This window comes from Arachis ipaensis, chromosome B6 (genome assembly GCF_059453495.1).
Source record: "Arachis ipaensis isolate K30076 ecotype BB chromosome B6, ASM5945349v1, whole genome shotgun sequence".
Lineage (NCBI taxonomy): Eukaryota > Viridiplantae > Streptophyta > Magnoliopsida > Fabales > Fabaceae > Arachis > Arachis ipaensis.
Window position 1 is genome coordinate 36963150 of NC_142441.1, and position 8909 is coordinate 36972058.

General features: G+C 38.2%; 2 non-coding genes across 2 annotated transcripts; both read right to left on the reverse strand.

The window, feature by feature from the left end:
- Positions 1-1940: 1940 nt before the first annotated feature.
- On the reverse strand, positions 1941-2044 carry LOC148555155 (small nucleolar RNA R71). The gene has a single exon (XR_015887856.1). It is a non-coding gene; the product is annotated as a small nucleolar RNA R71 (small nucleolar RNA).
- A 6537-nt stretch (positions 2045-8581) lies between these two features.
- On the reverse strand, positions 8582-8689 carry LOC148555156 (small nucleolar RNA R71). The gene has a single exon (XR_015886450.1). It is a non-coding gene; the product is annotated as a small nucleolar RNA R71 (small nucleolar RNA).
- Between the last annotated feature and the right edge of the window lie 220 nt (positions 8690-8909).

An 8909-nucleotide genomic window follows, 5' to 3' on the forward strand; every position in this document is an offset into this window, starting at 1 on the left:
GATTCAGAGGTTGAAGAAGGACTGCTGATGTTGTTGGATTCTGACCTCCCTGCACTCAAAGTGGATTTTCTGGAGCTACAGAACTCGAAATGGCGCGCTTTCAATTGCGTTGGAAAGTGTCCATCCAGGGCTTTCTATAAATGTATAATAGTCCATACTTTGGCCAAGAATAGACGACATAAACTGGCGTTCAACGGCAGCTTTCTACCCAAATCTGGCGTCCAGCGCCAGAAAAGGAGCCAAAACCAGAGTTGAACGCCCAAACTGGCACAAAAGCTGGCGTTTAACTCCAAGAAAGACCTCTACACGTGCAACACTCAAGCTCAGCCCAAACACACACCAAGTGGGCCCCGAAAGTGGATTTATGCATCAATTACTTACTCATGTAAACCCTAGTAGCTAGTTTATTATAAATAGGACCTTTTACTATTGTATTAGACGTCTTTTTGACCATCTTTGATCAGTTGTATGCTATCTTAGATCACGTTTGAGGGCTGGCCATCTCGTCCATGCCTGGACCTTTCACTTATGTATTTTCACGGTAGAGTTTCTACACTCCATAGATTAAGGTGTTCCTCAAAGATTAATGCAAAGTACTACTGTTTTCTATTCAATTCATCTTATTTCGCTTCTAAGATATCCATTCGCACCCAAGAACGTGATGAAGGTGATGATTATGTGTGACGCTCATCACCATTCTCCCCTATGAACACGTGCCTGACTAACACTTCCGTTCTACATGAAATAAGCTAGAATGAATATCTCTTAGATCTCCTAACCAGAATCTTCGTGGCGTAAGCTAGAATGATGGCGGCATTCAAGAGAATCCGGAAAGTCTAAACCTTGTCTGTGGTATTCCGAGTAGGATTCAATGATTGAATGACTGTGACGAGCTTCAAACTCGCGAGTGCTGGGTGTTAGTGACAGACGCAAAAGGAGGGTGAATCCTATTCCAGCATGATCGAGAACCGACAGATGATTAGCCGTGCTGTGACAGAGCATGTGAGCATATTTTTCACTGAGAGGAGAGGATGTAGCCACTGACAACGGTGATGCCCTTGCATAAAGCCAGCCATGGAAAGGGGTAAGACTGATTGGATGAAGATAGCAGGAAAGCAGAGGTTCAGAGGAACGAAAGCATCTCCATTCACTTATCTGAAATTCTCACCAATGAATTACATAAGTATTTCTATCCCTATTCTATTAATTATTATTCGAAAACACCATTATCAACTTATATATGCCTAACTGAGATTTGCAAGGTGACCATAGCTTGCTTCATACCAACAATCTCCGTGGGATTCGACCCTTACTCACGTAAGGTATTACTTGGACGACCCAGTGCACTTGCTGGTTAGTTGTATCAAAGTTGTGAACCATGGTATTGGCACCATGTTCTTGGCGCCATTTCCAGGGAAAGAAAGAGCCATGAATTTTACATAATCAAAGTGTAATAACGATTGCGCGTACCAAGTTGCTCACGTTGCCAGGGATTGTTTGAGCCTGGACATCACAATTTCGTGCACCACTCCTTTACTACTGATTCAGTTGTTTCACGTGCAGATAACATGGCAGCACCTAGGAGGATTACTCTCCAAGAAGCTGGAGCCCCATATTTTACACTGCAGCCGTATCAAGTGCATCATCCAACTCTGGCTGCAGATTTTGAGCTGAAGACTGCATTAATCAACTTGATGCCCAAGTTTCATGGCTTACCTGCTCAAGAGCCTATCAAGCACCTAAGGGATTTTCAGACAGCCTGTTCTACTGTTAGGCATCATGGTGCAAATAAAACTTCTATTCTGTTAACTGCCTTCCCGTTTTCTCTTGAGGGAAAGATAAGGGAGTGGTACTACTCCCAACCTGAAGCAACTGTTACCAACTGGGATACGCTCAGGAGAGAATTCTTGGAAAAATACTTTCCAGCTGAAGTTACAGATAGATTGAGAAAAGAGATCTCCTGCATTGTTCAAGGAGAATTAGAGACTTTTTATGAGTACTGGGAGCGCTTTAAGAACCTTCTGGACGCATGCCCCCATCACATGATTGACAGGTTAGTGTTGATCAGCTACTTCACTCAAGGCATAAAGTCTCGGGATAAAACTACACTAGATGGTGCTAGTAATGGTTCTCTGAAAAAGTACAAGACCGCAGATGAAGCATGGCAACTGATCAGTGACTTAGCTGAGTCTACTAGGAATCACAGGCACAGGAACAGCCACTCAAAAGCTGTTGCAAAGGTTTCCTCTAGCAGTGAGACTACTGTTCTTACACAGAGTATATGTGAAATGACCAACCTACTGAAGCAATTGCAATTAAATCAACAACAAACTCAGCCTTCCCCACCACCACAACAAAGCCAATAGTTAGTTCCCCAAAGAGTATACAGAATCTGTGCTGATTATAGTCATTATACTGATGAATGCCCGTAGCTCCAATAAGAAGACAACACTGTGGCAGCCACTCATAACTTCTATGACCGCCCGAATCAAAGATACAATCAACAAGGCGGCAACTATAACCAAGGGTGGCAGGACAACTCCAACCAGGGCTGGAGAGATAATTCCAACTATGGCTGGAGGGACAACTATAACAGAGGAGGCAGAGATAACAATGGAAATAAGAGGAGGAATAACAACAACAGACAGCAGAATCAGAATCAACCTTACAGAGCTCCTCACCTAAGACAGTCACAAGGACCCCAGCATAACCAATAACAAGTCCCACAGATCACTTATCCTACTTCCTCATCAAATGATGAGATGCTTCGTTCTCTTGCACAAGGACAACAAGACATGCAGACTACACTGAACTCTACTCTAAACTGTCTGAATGCCACTTTACAAGCTCTCGCCGCCCGGATAGATTCATTACCTACTTTCACTAACCAACCTATAAGCTCCAGTAGAATTCCTTCTCAACCCTTACCTAACCCCAAAGGTGGCATCAATGCCATCACTTTGAGGTCCGGAACCACACTGCAAGAGAGGAATCAAGAGGAGCCAAGCCTATCAGAACACGCCCCAGTTGAGGATATGGTAGAAGTGGAAGATGCTGAAGAGGAAAAGGAAGTACAAGACAAGGTTGAAGAAGAAGTAGCTCAGCAAAGGAATGGAGCACCAGAGGATGCAGAAGCTGCAAGTGGAATCATTTTTATCCCATTTTCACACCTTGCAAGGAAGTCCAGAAAGCAGACGGAACTTGATCCCAAAATGGTAGAAATTTTCAAAAAGATTGAGGTAACTGTTCCCCTTTTTTATGTTATTCAACAAGTACCTAAATATGCAAAGTTTCTGAAAGATTTGTGCATACATAAAGATAAAATTAATGAATTAGAAACCATTCCTTTAGGTAGTTCTATATCTACCTTAATGGGAGGTATACCTGAAAAATATAGTGATCCAGGTCCATGCATGGTTAGTTGTACCATTGGAGGTGTAATATTTTCTTATTGCATGTGTGACTTAGGAGCGTGTGTTAGTATAATGCCATTGTCTATATATGATACCTTGAGGCTCCCTCCCTTAAAAAGGTTGGCAGCTCGTTTTGTGTTAGCAGATAAAAGCATTATTACAGTAGTTGGAATTGCTGAAGATGTATTAGTGAGCATTAAGGGGCTCACATTTTCCATTGACTTCTATATCCTAGAAATGCCCCCTAATGACTCAGGAAGACCATCATCAATCCTGCTTGGAAGACCATTCCTGAAGACTTCAAAGTTCAAGCTGGATGCATTCTCAGGAACTTACTCCTTTGAGATAAATGGCAGAGCAGTGAGTTTCAGTTTAAATGAAGCTATGAAGCACCCTCCGGAAGATCATTCTATCTTCCAGTGCGACATCATTGATGAAACTATAGCTAAAGTTCACCAAGAAGAAGTATAAGAGAAGCACATGGAGCAAGGTCTAAGTGTGGGGACACCCTCTAAACACAATGAGGACACTTTGCCATTATCACTATCCCCGGAAGATCCAGAGCCTAGCCATGAGCAGAAATTGGAATTGAAGCCGCTTCCTCCACACCTCAAGTATACTTACCTTGAGAATAATAAGAAATTCCCAGTTATCATTGCAAGGGAACTCACTTCACAACAGGAAGAGCAACTGCTTAGTGTGCTGAGGAAACATAAGAAAGCAATTGGGTGGAGCTTGGCGGATATAGTAGGCATCAGCCCTCAAGTTTGTGAGCACAGAATATATTTAGAAGAGAAATCAAAGCCTGTCCATCAACCCCAAAGAAGATTGAATCCCACCATCTTAGAAGTTGTCAAGAAAGAAGTGACCAAGCTACTTGAAGTAGATATCATTTACCCCATCTCAGACAGAGAATGGGTCAGTCCAGTACAAGTGGTGCCCAAGAAGTCTGGAGTCACAACAGTAAAGAATGAGCATGGAGAGCTCCTGACAACTAGAGTGCAGAATTCATGAAGGGTTTGTGATGAGCGGATAATTTATACGCTTTTTGGCATTGTTTTTAGTAGAATCTAGTTACTTTTAGGGATGTTTTCATTAGTTTTTATGTTAAATTCACATTTCTGGACTTTACTATGAGTTTGTGTGTTTTTCTGTGATTTCAGGTATTTTCTGGCTAAAATTGAGGGACTTGAGCAAAAATCAGATTCAGAGGTAGAAGAAGGACTACTGATGCTGTTGGATTCTAACCTCCCTGCACTCAAAGTGGATTTTATGGAGCTACCGAACTCAAAATGGCACGCTTCCAATTGCGTTGGAAAGTAGACATCCAGGGCTTTCCAGCAATATATAAATGTCCATACTTTGGCCGAGTTTAGATGACGCAAAAGGGCAATGAACGCCAGTTCTACGCTGTAGTCTGGAGTTAAACGCCAGAAACACGTCACAAACCAAAGTTGAACGCCAGAAACACGTTACAAACTGGCGTTCAACTCCAAGAATGACCTCTCCACGTGTAAACTTCAAGCTCAGCCCAAGCACACACCAAGTGGGCCCCGGAAGTGGATTTATGCATCAATTACTTACTTCTGTAAACCCTAGTAACTAGTTGAGTATAAATAGGACTTTTTACTATTGTATTAGACATCTTATGATTTTTAGTTCATCTTTGGATCATATTGATCACGTTTGGGGGCTGGCCATTCGGCCATGCCTGAACCTTTCACTTATGTAGTTTCAACGGTAGAGTTTCTACACTCCATAGATTAAGGTGTGGAGCTCTGCTGTTCCTCATGAATTAATGCAAAGTACTACTGTTTCTCTATTCAATTCAACTTATTCCGCTTCTAAGATATTCATTCACACTTCAATATGAATGTGATGAATGTGACAATCATCATCATTCCCCTACGAACGCGTGCCTGACAACCACTTCCGTTCCACCTTAGATTGAATGAATATCTCTTGGATCTCTTAATCAGAATCTTCGTGGTATAAGCTAGATTGATGACGGCATTCATGAGAGTCCGGAAAGTCTAAACCTTGTCTGTGGTATTCCAAGTAGGATTCAGGGATTAAATGACTGTGACGAACTTCAAACTCGCGAGTGCTGGGCGTAATGACAGACGCAAAAGGAGGGTGAATCCTATTCCAGTATGATTGAGAACCTCAGATGATTAGCCGTACTGTAACAGAGCATTTGGACCTTTTTCACAAGAGGATGGGATGTAGCCATTGACAATGGTGATGCCCTTACATAAAAGTTACCATGGAAAGGAGTAGGACTGATTGGATGAAGACAGTAGGAAAGCAGAAGTTCAGAAGAACGAAAGCATCTCTATACGCTTATCTGAAATTCTCACCAATGAATTACATAAGTATTTCTATCTTTATTTTATATTTATTTATTATTTATTTTCGAAAACTCCATAACTATTTGATATCCGCCTGACTGAGATTTACAAGGTGACCATAGCTTGCTTCATACCAACAATCTCCGTGGGATCGACCCTTACTCACGTAAGGTTTTATTACTTGGACGACCCAGTGCACTTGCTGGTTAGTTGTATCAAAGTTGTGACAAATTATGAATTAAGATTAGAGCACCAAGTTTTTGGAGCCATCACCAGGGATTGTTCGAGTGACAATTTCACCCAGGGATCACACTTTCGTACACCAAGTTTTTGGCGCCGTTGCCGGGGATTGTTTTGAGTTTGGACAACTGACGGTTCATCTTGTTGCTCAGATTAGGTAATTTTCTTTTTGTTTTATTTTCAAAAATTTTTCAAAAATCTTTTTGTTCATCTTGTTTTATTTTCATCTTGTTGCTCAGATTTTTTAAGAATGAATTCTAGAGTTTCATGGTAACATGTTGAAGCCTGGCTAGCTGTAAAGCCATATCCAAATTCTTTTGGATTGAGGCTTCCACTTGTCAACATAAAAGGCATGTATATGAAGTTGGATGAAGTATCAGCTGTTATATGCCTGATTTGTATCTTCTAAAGCTTGGCTGGCTAGTGAGCCATGTCTAACCCTTGGATTGGAGCTTTAGGCTAACATTGAAAGATTCCTGGAATTCTTATAAAAAAAATTTTGAATTTCTTATTTTCTTTTTCCTATATGTTTTTCGAAAAAAAATTTAAAAGAAAATACAAAAAAAAATCATAAAATCATAAAATCAAAAATATTTTGTGTTTCTTGTTTGAGTCTTGAGTCAATTTTTAAGTTTGGTGTCAATTGCATTTTTTCAAAAAAAATCTTTATGCATTTTTTCGAAAATTCATGCATTCATAGTGTTCGTCATGATCTTCAAGTTGTTCTTGGCCAGTCTTCTTGTTTGATCTTCATATTTTCTTGTTTTGTGTCTTTTCTTATTTTTCATATGCATTCTTGCATTCATAGTGTCTATACATGAAAAATATCTAAGTTTGGTGTCTTGCATGTTTTCTTTTCTTGAAAATTTTTCAAAAATAAGTTCTTGATGTTCATCTTGACATTCATAGTATTCTTGGTGTTCATCTTGACATTCATAATGTTCTTGCATGCATCACATATTTAGATCCAAATTTTTCATGCATTGCATCATTTTCATGTTTTTCTCTCTCATCATTAAAAATTCAAAAATCAAAAAAATATCTTTCCTTTTTTTTCTCTCATAAATTTCGAAAATTTGGATTGACTTTTTGAAAAATTTTTAAAATTCAATTGTTTCTTATGAGTCAAATCAAATTTTCAATTTAAAATTCTTATCTTTTTCAAAATCTTTTTCAAAAATCAAATCTTTTTCATTTTTCTTTTTTATTTTCGAAAATTTTAAAAATATTTTTCAAAAATATTTTTCTTAATTTTATCTCATAATTTTCGAAAATATCATCAACAATTAATGTTTTGATTCAAAAATTTTAAGTTTGTTACTTACTTGTTAAGAAAGATTCAAACTTTAAGTTCTAGAATCATATCTTGTGATTTCTTGTGAATCAAGTCATTAATTGTGATTTTAAAAATCAAATCTTTTTCAAAACTAATTTCAATCATATCTTTTCAAAAATATCTTTTTATCTTATCTCTTTCAAAATCATATCTTTTTAATCATATCTCTTCATATCATATCTTTTTCAAAAATTTGATTTTAAAATATCTTTTCTAACTTCTTATCTTCTTATCTTTTCAAAATTGATTTTCAAATTTGTTTCAACTAACTAATTAACTTTTTGTTTGTTTCTTATCTCTTTCAAAACTACCTTACTAACTATCTCTCTCTAATTTTCGAAAATATTTCCCTCTTTTTCAAAAATTCTTTTTAATTAACTAATTATTTTAATTTTTTATTTTAATTTTATTTCATTCCTAATTTTCAAAAATTACTAACCTTTTTCAAAAAAAAAACTATTTTCAAAATTTAACTTTAAATTTTAATTTTTAATTTTCGAAATTCCCTCTCCCTCATCTCCTTCTATTTATTTATTCATCTACTAACACTTCTCTTCACCCAAAATTTGAACCCCTTCTTCTCCTCTGAGTTCGAATTCTTCTCTTCTACATTCTTATTCTTCTTTTCTTCTACTCACAACAAGGGAACCTCTATACTGTGGTAAAAAGGATCCCTATTATTATTTTTCTGTTCCCTTCTCTTTCATATGAGCAGGAGCAAGGACAAGAACATTCTTGTTGAAGCAAACCCTGAACCTGAAAGGACTCTGAAGAGAAAATTAAGAGAAGCTAAAATACAACAATCCAGAGACAACCTTACAGGAATTTTTGAACAAGAAGAGGAGATGGCAACTGAAAATAATAATAATGCAAGGAGGATGCTTGGTGACTTTACTGCACCTAATTCCAATTTACATGGAAGAAGCATCTCCATCCCTACCATTGGAGCAAACAACTTTGAGCTAAAACCTCAATTAGTTTCTCTGATGCAACAAAATTGCAAGTTTCATGGACTTCCATCTGAAGATCCTTTTCAATTCTTAACTGAATTCTTGCAGATATGTGATACTGTTAAGACCAATGGAGTAGATCCTGAAGTCTACAGGCTCATGCTTTTCCCTTTTGCTGTGAGAGACAGAGCTAGAATATGGCTGGACTCTCAACCTAAGGATAGCCTGAACTCTTGGAATAAGCTGGTCAAGGCTTTCTTAGCCAAGTTCTTTCCTCCTCAAAAGCTGAGTAAGCTTAGAGTGGATGTCTAAACCTTCAGACAGAAAGAAGGTGAATCCCTCTATGAAGCTTGGGAGAGATACAAGCAATTGACCAAAAAGTGTCCTTCTGACATGCTTTCAGAATGGACCTTCCTGGATATATTCTATGATGGTCTGTCTGAATTAGCTAAGATGTCATTGGATACTTCTGCAGGTGGATCCATTCACCTAAAGAAAACGCCTGCAGAAGCTCAAGAACTCATTGACATGGTTGCAAACAACCAGTTCATGTACACTTCTGAGAGGAATCCTGTGAGTAATGGAACGCCTCAGAAGAAGGGAGTTCTTGAAATTGATA